This window comes from Nymphalis io, chromosome 24, assembly GCF_905147045.1.
Source record: "Nymphalis io chromosome 24, ilAglIoxx1.1, whole genome shotgun sequence".
NCBI classification, from domain to species: Eukaryota; Metazoa; Arthropoda; class Insecta; order Lepidoptera; family Nymphalidae; genus Nymphalis; species Nymphalis io.
This window is the reverse complement of record NC_065911.1, coordinates 6654297-6670860: the sequence shown is the minus strand read 5'-3', so window position 1 is coordinate 6670860 and position 16564 is coordinate 6654297. Positions and strand designations below refer to the sequence as shown.

Below are 16564 nucleotides of genomic sequence, written 5' to 3'. Positions count from 1 at the left end.
ATCGAGTATTAACCGTTATTATAAATGTTTTATTTAAAATGGGATTTATATTAATGAATCGGCAGATTAATTAAATTATAAATTGTTTGTCTAGACTTTATCTCATATTTATTGGATGAATCTTGCAATTTAGTTATATATATTATATATTTAGAAATCCTTACTAATATTATAAATGCGAAAATGAGGTTGTTTTTTTATTTGTTTCTTTATTACGCTACACGTCTTAACTTAATTGCTCTTAACTTAATTGTTAGGGGTCCATAAAAGGATATAACTAACACAACACAAAGCCGCGGGCGAAACTAGTACTAAAAGTCAGTACTTGAAAAGATGGCTTGACGATTAAATCAAGAAGTCATATATATCCATATTTTTAATACAATACGTCTCCTTTTACTCAACTAAATTTTAATAATGTTTTCAATTAATTATAAGGTGGCAACCCTATTTCTCGTTGCACAATGGCCGCCGCTCGATAGACGCCTGCATCTAAATGATAGCCAAATGTAATTACTAAGACCGGCGCGACCTTAATAGTAATTTTATACAACATTAACGCTATTTTTATAGGGCTAAAGCGTAATATGGTGTGATGATATTTTGTTCTTATGTCTGTATATTATATTATATCGAATGTCATTATTTGAGACGTTTATTAAGGGTATGAATAGATGATAACGCTTTTCCATATTCGTTAATAAAACCGTAAGGAATAATTCAATGGATAGAATACGTGATCTTTAACATATGTTTCGGGCTTACATCACTACTTGTGTTTTTATGGTAATAGCCAGGCAGACTGATAAGTAGGATTGTTAATGATAAGTGGTCACTTTGGTATTGTAATAAGTACTAACATCCCTTATATCGGAAATAAGTTGCTATGTCCATTGTGCCTGTAGTTAAATTGGCTCAATCACAATAATACTACGTATTGCTGTTTGCCACTAAACTAATTGGATAAGTATATTAGTAATTCCTTTAAATATATCGCCATCTTCAGAAAAATCTACGTTTATAATATAGTTTTGACGTACTTTTTATTAACAAAATTGAGATTCTCAAACATTAATTCCAATTACGCGACCTCTTCAATTATTCATAAAAATTGTGAGGGAAAATTAAGCGTGGGTTTTGAAATATAAAATTTTTCATGTAATTTGATAAATTCATGCTCATCTATTTTCATATAAATATAATATAAAAGATCATACACTTGTCTTGATAGAGTTATCGTTATTAATTTATAAATTGTTATTAATGGTGTTAAGCAAAGATTAGTGGTTGTAAATAATAAGAATCACTTACAATAGTACAGTTTAGTTATTTTTTGGAAAGATATTTTATAACACATAATTTTACTCGACTTATTTTTTTTCGAACTGAGAATGCTGTTGGTCCTAATGGCCTCGACAACATCACCGGGTTGGGTATCTACTTAAAGGCTCAGAGTACGCAAGTCCCGGAAATCTTCTCCTTTTACAACCCGGGTTACTTCAAACGTGACTTGAAGAGGCATCTTGCGGGCCGGCAAGGCGGGGGTGGCTAATGCAGAACATTCTTCCCGACTGTACTGGCCGTCGTCGCGTTTAGACTCTACTACCTCTTACCATCAGGTGGAGTAGAGTCATTTGCCCTTCCGGAAATATAAAATAATAATAATAATAAATTCTGCTGATTCATTCGCTCAAAGTAAATAAATTTGTTTTGTATTCATTGTTACATGTGTACATACTTTAATTAATTTAAACTTTGTTATTTATTAACTTTTTTCTTTTATTTATTTTCTGAGTTATTTTACTGTTCTGTATATAATTATAAATTGTTAAAACACTATTAATAAATCATAATTAAGAAAAATGACGTCAAATGATGCGTATCGTGTAACAAAAGCCTAAAGTACTTTACTTTTTATTTTTAGTAATAATATATTATAACTGTACTTAATGTAAAGTAATTATACTTAATGTTTTAATAAATGGATTTTTTAATAAAATCATACCGTTGACCACCAGAAAGGTTCAATTAACAAAAGATTTTACAGACAAGAAATCAAATTCATGATGATGTGTTCCTGACCGTTTTCGGCCACGACGACCATTCTCAACGGAGACTGGCTAACTGCGCAGGATATTATAGCGCACAAGTATGTGCGATAACACATACATACATTACATACATATATTATACACATATACAGGTACATTCTCTATTCTTTAACTCTCATCATGTGACAGCCATAGATGAATAGGCAACATGAACTGACGATGTTGATGAAACATTTCAGGAATTATTAAATTCAAAGTCAATTTCATTAAACAAATTCAATTTAACATTTCTATAAATAGAAAAAGATAGTGAAAACAAATAATTGAAATTCATTCCGTTTCTTTTTCCATCTGAACTTGATATTAAATTTCAAACAACTTCACGGAACTTATAAACATGTAATGTTAAAACTTAAATTTTATATAGAAATTTAAATATAGTACTAATAATTTCCTTGTTTAATAATATATTATGATAACCTGGTAGTAGGGCTGGTCTTGGTGAATACCATCTTTGTCTGGATTCTGCTCAAAAGAGGGAGGATGTTAAAATAATTCCGTTAATACAAAGTTACGGGTTATGGAATCAATATACAAATACCAACAACCAAATTCTCGGCTTATATGTACAAATGTTTGTCGTAGCGTGTCAATGACATGAAATATGATATGATTTATTCATATAAAACAGCCATTGATATTGGTTTGCGCAAAAAAACGGAGCGCGAATTATGTTTATGTAAATGATAAACAGTTAACGTTTACACTATTTCTAATTGATATTCTACCAACCCGCATTGGAGCAGCTTGGTGGAATAAGCTCAAAACCTTCTCCTCAAAAAGGGAGAGGAGGCCTTAGCCCAGCAGTGGGACATTAACGGGCTGTTACTGTTATTGTTAATTGATATTAACAAAAAAAATGTGTAAATAATAATTTGAGCACTGCAAACAACATGTCTTGCTAAACGATTTGTTAGAACTACTGTTTTAGGACGCAGACGTGTTTAACTGCGCAAATCGATTTGCGCAAGTAAGCGTAAGGTTGGATTTATTTGTACCCTTTTACCCGACTCAAACTACCTCTATACATTTCGAGACATGTTTGTCTGTGGTTTTCGACGGGTTTATTAATGTCAGACTGTACGCTGATACCCCTAAGGGTTTTATATCCGTACTAAATTGAATGTTGAGTATTAATTCGGTTTGGGATTAACTTTTGAATCGTATTCAAAGCTATTTTCCATCATTTTTTCAATTGTTGTAATAAAAGTAACAAGCCTGTATTTTCCGATCATTGAGCAAATATATCTACTCTTTTTAAGTATATGTTTTGGAGGTTATGGTACGCAGACAAACTCACCTTTCAATTCGGGAAAAAAATACTAAGTAGTGCTTAGCTTAGTAGTAATTTGTAAATAAAATAATATTGTCACTAAGCTCAGCCAAGCCTCATCTTTCGCTCAATGCCGTCTTTGCTTAGTCATTATTTATAATGTCTAGTCAACGTTTTAAGGCGGATAACGCTTTAAGTAGGAGTTAGTCTACAGTTTATATAAAACAATGTTACAGGTATACTTTATATACAATAAGTAAGTTAAAGCCGTGTAGAGCCATGGTTAGAAAACGTGAATCTTAATCGATTCCGAATTCAAACCTGGGCACCATTAAATTTTCATGCCCTTACGCCACGCTGCTTCAGTACGCTGTGGTGGATACATACAGGTATTCGCACAGTGTTTTCTTTTACCGATCACGAGATGAATTATAAAATCAATCCTCTCCAAATGAACCCTAAAACGATGTTTAAGTTTCACCGCCGGGCTTTTTCGATTCATAATAAAATATGAATATTATCCAAATATATTTTTACATAAAGTACGTGAATTATATTTTTATTTTTCAAATAGGTAGGCAGACAAGCATACGGGTACCAACGCCCAGAGACATCGGCGTTGTAAGAAATGTTAACCATCGCTTACAACGCAAATGCGCCACCAACCTCGGAAACTAAGATGTTATGTCCCTTGTGCTTGTAATTACTCTGGTTCACTTACCTTTCAAACCGGAACACAACGAAGTATTGCTGTGTTGCGGTATAATATCTGATGAGTGGGTGGTACCTACCCAGACGAGCTTGTACAAAGCCTTACCACCAGTAAAATATAATAATAGGTACTCTATTTAGTCGAGCAATTTGTAGCAGTGTCGTGGATAAGGATCGAAATCCGATATCTCCTTAACTGAAGGGACTCTTCACAGAAGTGGATAATTAACGCTACCTCCATAATAAAACAAAAACTTGGACATTTATCGAAAAATATATTTCCAATTCAATGTTATTAGAACATTCCAATAATTATAAAATAATAACGATGATGTTTGAATACGCCTGTAAATGTTGTGAATACTTATAAATCAAATATTTTTATACAAAATTAAATCAAATCAAATTTTACTTTATTCAAGTCGAGTTATACTAACTTGGAATTGTCATTTTACAAGATTAAATTAAATTTGAAGCTACCAACGGTTCGGAATTTTTTTGGCAATTAAAAAGATACATATACAATTAAATACAATTGAATTATTATAGTTTGCACACATACCAATTGCATATGAATTTGTCGTTGGAGTGCCCTTTAATAAATAAACAGCCCTTGATATATTAGAAAAAGACGGTACACATAAATTGTGCGTCACTCAACACGTAGTTCAGCCAGGTTTAACGGATTAACGCCGAGCTAAATTTAGCCGTTTCCATGGATCGCATAATTTTTACCGGATTTAGAGGAATAATGTCGTTAATAGACAAGAATTGTGCGTAATGATTTCATACATTGCTACTGTGATATTTTTCATCGTATAAAGCTATTTTGTAAGGACGAACGCCAGCGATATTGACTATAATAATAATAACATTTAAAGGGCATACGTGTCAAAATAGCATATCACCGTAAGTCGGTTTACAACATTTTATGGGTGAACCACGAAGTCATTTCGTACAGAATATCAACGCTGAACTATATAAGTATATAGTTAGATAAATTGAAAACAAAATACAAAGCAAAAATTTTTTTTGCAATTTTTTATGAAATCAAATATATTTTTACATCGAACGTATGACTTTTGGCGCACCCTGGGAGAGGCCTATGTTCAGCAGTGGACAATGATTGGCTGTTGATTGATTGATTGTTTGTATGACTTTTGTTATATATTACTCAAACTTAGATAATATCACTTTTAAATTTTAGTTTTACGACATATTATATTTGCTTGTTGTATATTGCTGTGTAGTTAATACGTTTGGCCGCCCTCACAACTTTGTTTAGTATACTTGGAATAGCTACAGATTCCTGCGATTCGATTTTGACCCAGTTATCATAATATAACTTTCATAACAAACAGTAATTCTCAGAAATATCGAACTCTTTACCGATTTAAGTATTTTTCGAAGAACTTATAAAGACCAGGTACGTTATATTTAGTATATATTTATAGAATTATTATAATACTTTGCACTATTGCTCCAAGGTCAAAAGATTGTGGTTTCGAACTCAAGCACTTACTATTAACTTTTTATGTGCTTAATTTGGGCACTTAATTAATTTCTCACTCGGCGATAAAGGGATACATCGCGAGGAAGTCTGATATGTCGAATGAATTTCTTTAGTGGAGGTCTTAGTCAAACCGTGAGTCACATACTGGCCGTTTACTAGAGGCAACTTGTAGGAATACGACTTATTATTTTATTTCCTATTTTATTTCCTAAAATAAATTATATTTTGTATCGTATTTTCGAATAAAAATCAATTTATCTTGAAGTTAATATGACAGCGTGGGAGGATAAAGACGTGATTGGCTTAAAGCTGTTCTGTGATATACATTTCAGGGGTTTTGCAGAAAAATTGGATATACAAGGAACATTGTTTTGAAATAAGAATAATGTTGGTTCCATGTGTAATATTTATGTATCTGCTAGATTTTTTTTATTTCATATTAAATATTTGGTAATGATATCAAGAACCTTTGAAGATTATAAATATTATCAGAAGATATATATGTATGAATTTTTAGCTTTAAAATTTGGTGGTTACCATTAGAAGGTTTGTTAAAAACAAACTCTTTCCTCAATCGTGAAAATTCCAATATTACTTATAAATATATATTTGTGGGGCTGGGTTTTGAAACATTAGGTCCATGATCGTCCGATACAAAAAAAATCATAAAAGATCTTTCCACGAAACTGGTCCACTTCTGGTGACCCAAGAGCTGGCGCTTATTTAGCCCAAAGGCTGAGTCTAACGGTGCAGAGAGGCAATAGTGCCAGCGTCTTGGGTACAATGTCATAGGACAATCTTTTAGACGGCGTGTTTTTGCTTTAAATTTGTAATGTGTATTTTGTTTCTGTCTTTTTATTTCAATTTTGTATTTTCTAAAAATGTCTATAACGTAACTGTTATAAATATTTTTTTACTAATGTAGTATAGGGTTCTTTTTTAATGTGTCTACTGGTTGCAATCTTATATATTTCTTAAGCTGACCCAAAATTTTTTTCTGGTGTATATTAGTAGTAATTATTTCTAAGTTGTCATAATATATAAGTAGTCATACAATACAGTACAGTAACAGCCTGTCATTGTCCCACTGCTGGGCTAAGGCCTCCTCTCCCTTTTGAGGAGAAGATTTCGAGCTTATTCCACTACGCTGTTCAAATGCGGTTTGGTAGAATACACATGTGGCAGAATTTCAATGAAATTAGACACATGCAGGTTGTTTGTTCCTCACGCTGTTTTCCTTTACCTTTAAGCACGATATGAATTATAAACACAAATTAAGCACATGAAAATTCAGTGGTGCTTGCCCAGGTTCGAACCCATGATCATCCATTAAGATTCACGCGTTCTAACCACTAGGCCATCTCGGCTAAGTAGTCATAAGAATAAATAAATAGAGTCAGTGTAACTACAAGCTCAATGGATATGACGTATGCTTTCATTTTCAATAAAAAAATAAAACTTCTAGACGAGTTAAAAATGAAATCTCTATATTTTTCAAGTTCTTGATTTAAGGTCAAAATTTTGTGTTTGGTAAAATATCTTTTATTTTAAGGAAATTGACATATCAATAGAAAAATTGTAAGACTTTTGTAACCGTCAGCATATAAGATCAGACGTGTCAATTAATCTCGAAATTTATTATTTATTATAAAGATTCTGTGTTTCTCAACACAGTTAAAGTATAAGCGGTTAAGACCATTTCATTTAAACGAGGAGAGATTAGAGATTAAATGTAAAAGCCTTTCAAGTAACTTATAACTAAAAGCAGCTGTTCGTTGTTGTTTTCTGTACTTAAAATAAGTAAAGAATAAACACATATGCTTAGCTTAAAGGTGCGTTTACCTTATTAAATGGATTGTGTGGATGAAAGATAAGCACAGATGTGCTAAGTATGGAAGTTCTAGATTTTAATTCTTTTATTTCGAGGTTAAATTTTATACTATTTATTTATTAGGTCTACATTTTGATGGCTGATATTTGGTGACATTTGCAAGATTTACAATAATTATACCGAGATGGTTCAATTAATAGAACATATGAATCATAACCGATGATTGCGGGTTGGAACCCAGGCAAATCATCAAAACATCGTTAGGAAATTGATGTCACATTAAAATTTTCTTATTATTTAAAACTACTCAATTATAGATAAGGTTTTTTATTTAGTATTGTTTTATTGTATCCTAAGTTTTTGAAATGCAGCATAATAAGAAAAAAGAGGAATTTCCTCCTCATTCCTAAAAAAAGCGACTAAAATGGGAAGTTAGGTGTTTTCAGAATTGTTTAATTTTTTTTTCACGTCTTTATACGTTTTTTTATATTGTATTTACTGTTTGCATTTGTCAAGATTAAGAACTATTACGGACATATTCATCATTATTGTTATTTAATTGGTGAAATTTTTGATACAAATATATTTAAATATGGTGCTTAATTATTTATAATTAATTTTCACCCGCAACTTAACCAGCGTATAAAGGGGGAGAAATCCCATACCAAATTTCATCAAAATCAGTTCAGTGGTTTAGATGTGAAAGCGTACCTTACAGACAGAGTTAGCTTCGCGTTAATATTATTAATATAGATTAAATATATGTTAAAAAGTCACACCTCGGTTCTTTTTTTGACAAAAAATCTTACCCAAAAATAACTGCGAGAAAATTCTTTTCATAAAAGCCTTTCAAATGAAAATCGTTTTGGACACAAAAGATTCTTATTAGTTAACGCGACATTGATGAAACAATGAACTTTCAGACGATACAGGGCTAATGGTTTCATTTCGAAGAAGGAAATAGCATTAACAAAGGTATTTACCGCCCAAGACCTTTGCTATTTAAAGATAATAAGAACAATACACGAATACTCTGAGCTGAATGAATAATTCTTTGGTAAAAGTTGTGTACAAAAATCACTTTAGGTTTGTTAATCTACAAAATCATTCATGTACATTTTACATGAAATCACTTTATAGAGACAAAATTATTAATGTTGAAATATAATTCTATTTTAATCAGTTGAAATTATTTTCCATTGCAATGAAAAAAATTAGATTGCAGTATACAAATGAGCTAGCCGAAAATATTTAAAGTCGCTTTGATATTCATTTTTATAACAATACCAGTAGTAATAAATTGGTGAATGTATCAACACCCAATTTTTAATTATGTGTAATATTGTAATTATTAAAAAACTAAGGCTTTCTCTGCGTTTGAGGAGATGGTTTGAAGCTCATTCCACTAAGCTACTCAAATGCATGTTAGTATGCATTAGACACATGCAGGTTTCGTCACGATGTTAACCTCCGCTTTCAATAAATTATAAGCAGAAATTGATCACAAAAGTGGTGCTTGCCTGGGTTTGAACGATCGATTTAAAGTCACGCGTTCTAACCAATAGACTGTCTCTACCTCGACTAGTTTTGCTAAAGTTGTACATTGTTAGATATGATCAAATTAATTCCGATAGATCCCTTTAGGAATTCCGTAACCTCAAACTAAGCGACTTCCGAAGCCGGGTTTATTTTGTGAATTACTCAAACTTCCAGGCATACATTGCCTGGAAGTTTGAACCTGCATATTTCCAGCAAACACGTCAACCACAGATAATTATCCGATCTAGTCTGAGAGGCCATTGTCTAAATTATTGGATATCGGAACTAGATGGATTGCCAAACACACTCACAAAATCTTGTTTAAATTTAACTTGAAAACAATGGCATTGTGTTCGATTGGTATATTTGTTTTTGAGATATGAGTAACATCTGTAACATCTGGTAAAATCAACACTATTGTGTCTTTTTTTTTTTTTTTTTTTATAGAATAGGAAGGCGGACGAGCATATGGGCCACCTGATGGTAAGTGGTCACCAACGCTCTTAGACATTAGCATTGTAAGAAATGTCAACCATCGCTTACATATCCAATGCGCCACCAACCTTGGGAACTAAGATTTTATGTCCCTTGTGCCTGTAATTACACTGGCTCACTCACCCTTCAAACCGGAACACAACAATATCAAGTATTGCTGTTTTGCGGTAGAATATCTGATGAGTGGGTGGTACCTACCCAGACGAGCTTGCACAAAGCCCTACCACCAGTAGTCTGCATTTTAACTACCTTGTTGGCCTAGTAACTAGATATAAGGCCGCAGGTCTTAGGTTCAAGTCCCGCGTTGGACTAATAAAAAGTTATTAGCTTTTTCTGTCGAAGATTTTCAGCAGCAGCAAGGCGTGTGTAAGTAGTAAACCTTGCCTCGAAAAGCACGTAAAGCCGTCGTGTACCTGAACTCTTTCCGGTCGTGTCGGATTTAGTCCCATTAAATTATGATAGTGAGAGTTATAGTATAATAGAGAGTGCACCTGTGTCTGCGCACACACTTGTGCACTATAATATGTCCCGCGCTTGATTAATCTCTTGAGATTAGCCGCCGTGGCCGAAACCGGTCAGGAGGGCATAATCGTCATCATGATTCTGTCTGTGAATTTGATAGGTAAGTTCCATGCTGTATTTTAACGAGCTTCGTGACCGTCGTAGAAAACAATCCTACGATTTATAAAAGTCAATAATGAATGAAACTACATACTCAATTTGAGTTGATTTGATTTGATTAATTGATTTGGACGCAAATCTATTTGCATTGAATGTTTGTTTTATTATTGCGAATTTTATTAAAATATTTTAAGAGTTAATAGAGCCAATTTTATTTTTTTATTTTTGAAATTAATTATGAATATATTTTCAAATTAATTTCATTTATATTGTAATAATATTAGTTTATTTGTAGTTCAATAATAATTCTGATGACATATAATATAAATATTAAAAATTGAACAATTAACAGAATTATTGTTAGAATTATTACCCACTAAGTAAATTATATTAACCAATTTAACTTATTTAACTATAAAAGGATAACGCCTCAGCCTATACAAAATATACATATGTACATATTTGTCTCTTTCATATACGTTAAGCTGCTGTAATCTCGTGGTTTACATAGATAGATCTATAACGCTAGTTCCTGAGATTGGCGCGTTAAAACACATATTCTCTACAATTTTTTTAATATTAGTCGAATATTAACAGAACAAATTCGCAAGACAGAACGGAATGATTTTTATTTGTATGTGAATGACGTTAATACTGACGTTTACGCGGAAATGACCATCTTGATATTATTGGAAATGACGTCAAACGAACACGTACAAACAGGTTTGAAAATTTAAACTATCTTACTATTACATCGTTGGAGAGCAAAATATATGGAGTTAAGAATCAGCTGTCAATGAAAACGAATGTGATTGATTTATTGATAACAGTAACAACCTGTGAATGTCCCACTGCTGGGCTAAGGCCTCCTCTCCCTTTTTGAGGAGAAGGTATGGAGCTTATTCCACCACGCTGCTCCAATGCGGGTTGGTGGAATACACATGTGGCAGAATTTCAGTGAAATTAGACACATGCAGGTTTCCTCACGATGTTTTCCTTCACCGTATAGCAACAGATGTATTTAAATCACAAATTAAGAAAATGAAAATTCAGTGGTGCTTGCCCGGGTTTGAGCCCACGATCATCGGTTAAGATTCACGCTTTCTTACCACTGGGCCGTCTCGGCTATTTATTTATTTATTATTTATTGATCAATCAATTTTTAAATCGTTGATAGATTGACAAAGCTATGTCATGGTTCAATATTTTTTTTATTTTAACTTCATTTGGTGTGTTCAAGTTTTTTAACACAACGTTTCAATACCTAACGTTTAATGGAACGATAATGAAGGTTATAGTCTAAGGAATATAGGTATATTATAAAATAGATAACACGCAAAATATCTATTTTATAGATATAATTCCTTTTATTGTTCGTTTTTTTAATTATTTTACGCATGTAAAATAAATAAATATTTAATTCAATGCCTATTAATGAACACAAAAAAGCTCTACGTTCAATAGTTACAGATAGCTAACAAATTAATTTATTTCTCTGCGTTCCTAATTCTTTTTATTATTACATAACAAAAATCAGTCGAGATTTTCAGTGTCGTTTCAAGTCAATTTCGATTTTGAAATCGACTCTTCAACTGCCATATGGCACAATTGTAAATTAATGTTCTATCTATATTTTCCCAAATAAATAGATAATATTAATAGTGCACAAGTGTGTGCAATTCATATGTGTATATGTTTGCATTCTATATTTCTTACATTATGTTGTTGCAGTCCGATGGGACGGCAATGCCATACGACCGGAGATCAGGCGAAGGACCTTCAGCTCGATTTGATTTACGAGACGCGTTGGTAATATTTTTAATTACCCTAATCTGATTTTGAATAACAGCAGAATTATCCGAGACAAAAAATTAATGATTTTTTTTTGAAATCTTAATTACGAAAAAACCGCCTTTTGTAAATGCTAGTAAAGTTATAATTAATCTATATTGTTAATGATTATTCTTATAAATATAAAAAAATATCGAAAATTCTGGAAAGACTACAATTTTTATATTTATTTTAATTTAAATCATTATTTTTATTTAATTAGTTATGAAAAAATATATGATTTTAACGATAAAAACGAAAAAGTATTAAAAATTTTATAAATTTAATTATAAATGGAAGTTTTATTTTCTTAATTTGAGTGAATTTTAAGGATTAAAATTTCCATTTCGTAAAATATTTTTAAAATATAAACAAGAATATGTATTAAGAAATTCAAAGAAATCCAGGAAATGTTATAAGATCTATCTTTGTTGTGAGAGTTATTGACGTACAATAATGTTTCTATTGTATGTAAAAACTGTAAAAACACTATTATTATTGTTTTCAGTATTTCTATTATCTTTGTCTTACGATAGCTCATAAGCGTTTAGACCCCGAATTTCGAGGTTCGAATCTAAAGTTGGATCTATAAAAATTTAGGTATAAAGTTGGTGGTTTCGTGTAAGTCCGTTTGGGTAAGTACTACTGACTCATCATATTATATTATCACTTAAACAGCAATAGTTAGTATTGTTGTGTTTCGATTAGAAGAGTGAGCCAGTATAACGACGGGCACAGGGGGTTGGGGGTTCGATTCCCACCCAGGACAGACATTTGTGTGCATGAACATATCTGTTTCGACTGAGTCTGGGTGTAATTATCTATATAATAATAATAATGTCCTCCAGACTGATTTCGGCCACTGCGGCCAATCCCAAGAGAGATTAGCCAACTACGCAGGATATATTATAGTGCACAAGTGTGTGCGCAAACATAGGTGCACTCTCTATTCCCTAACTCTCATAATCCGATGGGACGGCAATCCGACACGACCGAAAAGAGTTCAGGCGCAGGACCAACGGTTTTACGTGCTTTCCGAGGCACGGGAGTGTACACACTTCCAACTTCCAGACTCCGGGCTGCTACTGAGAATTTTCTGACAGAAAAACCCAATAACTTTTTATTGGCCCGATCTGTGAATTGAACCCAGGACCACCGGGTCTGCGGCCTTATATGAAGCCACTAGACCAACGAGGCAGTCTTATCAGGCAGAATGATCTACATATGTATGTATTTACAAAAGAAAAGTAGTATATGTAGTATATCAGTTCTCTGGTTTCCATCGTAAAAATTCTGCTTAGCTTGGGATCAAATGGCCATGTGTGAATAATGTCCCAGAATATTATTATTAATATTTGGCAATGCCAATGTCTATGAGCAGTGGTGATCACTTACCATCAGGTGAGCTATTTGCTAGGCCGCCATCCTATATCAAGTTAAAAAAAATCGGTAGACGTCATTGGTTGAGCTTGACAGCTTTCCAGTTATGTTATTTCATAAGAGTGTGGGAATAATAAATACACTTGTATTTGTGCACACACTTGTGCACTATTATATGTCCTGTGACGTAATTGAATAGTTTCCTTTGGGATTGGCCGCCATGACAGAAATCGATGCGAATATCATCTTCAATATCGGCATTAATACTGGTTTTCAGATAACAGATTTAATTGCATTATTATTAAGTCTCAAGTTATTAAGGTAAGTACTGTGCAAATAGCACCTCTCGAACAAAAATTTTGAGTTCGTTATGACAAAATTTCATACGACGCATATAGGTTTCCTCACGCTTTCCTACACCTTCAAGAATGAGATAAATTTAAGACAAAACTTACTAATTGGCCGTACTTATATATATATAATAATAATGTCCTCCAGACCGATTTCGGCCACGGCGGTCAATCTCAAGAGAGATTAGCCAACTACGCAGGAGATATTATAGTGCACAGGTGTATGCGCAAACACTGGTGCTCTTTCTATTTCCTAACTCTCATAATCCGATGGAACGGCAATCCGACACGACCGGAAAGAGTTCAAGCGCAGGACTAACGGCTTTACGTGCTTTCCGAGGCACGGGAGTGTATACACTTCCAACTTCCAGATTCCGGGTTGCGACTGAGTCGGACTGCTTTTCTGACAGAAAAACTCAATAACTTTATAATATATATAGAAATATTTAATAATAATATTTAAGTTTATATGATTTTAAAATTCAAAATGACTTCAACATAGATTTAGTAAAACCTAAATTCTAATTAGCAACTTGTTAAACGCTCAACCGATGACAATGTTGATGTATATAGATCGGAATCCTTGGTAGGCCTTTGTGCAAGCCCATCTGGTTAGGTACAACACATCAGATATTCAACTGCCGAATAGCAATACTTTGTATTAATATGTTCTGGTTTGAATGTTTTTTTTTATAGAATAGGAAGGTGGACGAGCATATGGACCACCTGATGGTAAGAGGTCACCAACACCCATAGACATTGGCATTGTAATAAATGTTAACCATCGCTTACATCACCAATGCGCCACCAACCTTAGTAACTAAGATGTTATGTCCCTTGTGCCTGTAATTACACTGGCTCAGTCACCCTTCAAACCGGAACACAACAATATCAAGTACTGCTGTTTTGCGGTAGAATATCTGATGAGTGGGTGGTACCTACCCAGACGAGCTTGCACAAAGCTCTACCACCAGTTTGTTTGTTTTAGCCAATTTAACTACAGGCACAAGAGGTATCGTTGTTCTCAAGATTGGTGCAGCATTGGCGATGTAAGGAATTTGCCCGTCCACTTATTTTTTTAATTAAAAAATTCAAGCAAATTAAAATCAAATTGGATCTTATTATACTCGTATACCATTACTATTATGTGTAGCAGTGTTGTTAATTGTTAGAATAATGCTATTTTTTTATTATAGAATAGGAAGGTGGACGAGCATATGGGCCACCTGATGGTAAGTGGTCACCAAACGCCCTTAGACTTTGGCATTGTAAGAAATGTCAACCATCGCTTATAGCCAATGCGCCACCAACCTCGGGAACTAAGATTATAACAAGTACTTATAAATCCTAATTTTACTGGATTATATTAAATGTATCCACTAAATATTTGGGATATAGATCCTATGAGATGAATCTGCAATAAAATCTATAGTTTTTCTTTTCCACCAATTAAATAATAACGTCGAAATTTAATGAAAATATAATTAAATTTACTTATATTGCCTGAAAATAAAAACGTACATTTTACCCTATGGAAATATACAGACAATTCATTACGTATATTAAAATGTTTTTTTTTTAATTTTACACCGCAGAAAAAAGGCAAAGACTTTTACTTATACCACTATCATAATTACTTGGACGTAAGTCAGACAATTTTCTCAAATTAAGTGGCATTAGTAGTTCAGAAGTACATTATTTACAGCGCGTTATATTAACTCTGTTAAGCATATGTATTTTTTTAATGTTTTTACGAAATGGCTCCTATCGATTAAACATGGCGATGTCAAAAAAGAAGAAAAAAAACGTAGCATAATTCGTAATATTTCTGAAAATATTTTTAATTTATTCTGTTACTGTTTATTTTTAAATAATAATTAATAAATTACTTCCTTATTTCAGCTGAAAAGATATTTATAAGAACACGCTGTATAATCATAGAATACATCTAATTTACGCGCTACGTTAAAAGCGCGTCAAAAACTCCATAATAGATATTTTGGGCCGGAAAATATATTATAGTTGGTCTTCTGTCGCATGTATGATCAAATTAAATTTTCTTTCGCTATAATTATTGAATGAAGACTTACCTGTTGGCCTGTACTAGCGCCACCTCGTGTCACGAATTCTTACTTTTTTAAATAATTAAAAAATACAGTTCAATGAAATCAAATATTCGATATCGCGTCAGTGTATAACCGTTTTGCGGATTGAATTATTGTCGATTCGTTTTATAGTTCATGACTTGCTCGCCTCACCACTGCTCGGGCGATACTAGCTCGCTGAATCGGGGCTGTGAGATTTAATGTAGGTGTGGGCTTTGAGTGGGTGTCTTGTAGAATGTGACGGGTATATATATTGCACGGGTGCGAAAGAGAAAGATGAAGCTAAGAGAGACCGCTCACGTAGTAGGCTCTCGAAGGGAATTTGTAGGCCTTGGTGGTCGTTCGCTACGGTATATGATACAACTTTTAGTAAAAAAAAATACATAGATAATACTTACAATAATGATACAATTATACCAATGTATTGTAGTTTTCTTATGTATTCAATTGTCATTCGACTGTAAGCTTCGATAATTATGACACATTAATATACCTTCCTGAAGTTGTGTTAACGTTGTGAAATCTCGAGGCTCGTTTTTTTTTTATCGGATAATCTTTCATTTCGAAATGTAATTAGAATTATAAATGTTATTCAGGTTGGCATTGATGATTAGTAAAACGAAATATAAGCTAATACATCGCGAATTGCAAAATTTTCAAATAATTCGCTCATGTTACAGACATTATTGATATATATAAGACCCATGTTAGCCATATGAGCAAATTTGGAATATTGTACCGTAAGTTATATTATCGAAAGCGTCTGCAACCATCGTAGCTCTTGATATTTAAAAAAAAAAGTGTA

At 32.8% G+C, this 16564-nt stretch overlaps 1 protein-coding gene across 1 annotated transcript in view; it reads right to left on the bottom strand.

The window, feature by feature from the left end:
* The window catches only part of LOC126777917 (uncharacterized), a 90839-nt gene extending 74936 nt beyond the window's left edge, over nt 1–15903 (bottom strand). Inside the window, exon 1 of the mRNA XM_050501228.1 lies at nt 15745–15903. The gene's annotated coding sequence lies outside the window, so the exon portion shown is untranslated. The remainder of the gene's footprint in view (nt 1–15744) is intronic.
* Nucleotides 15904–16564: the final 661 nt, after the last annotated feature.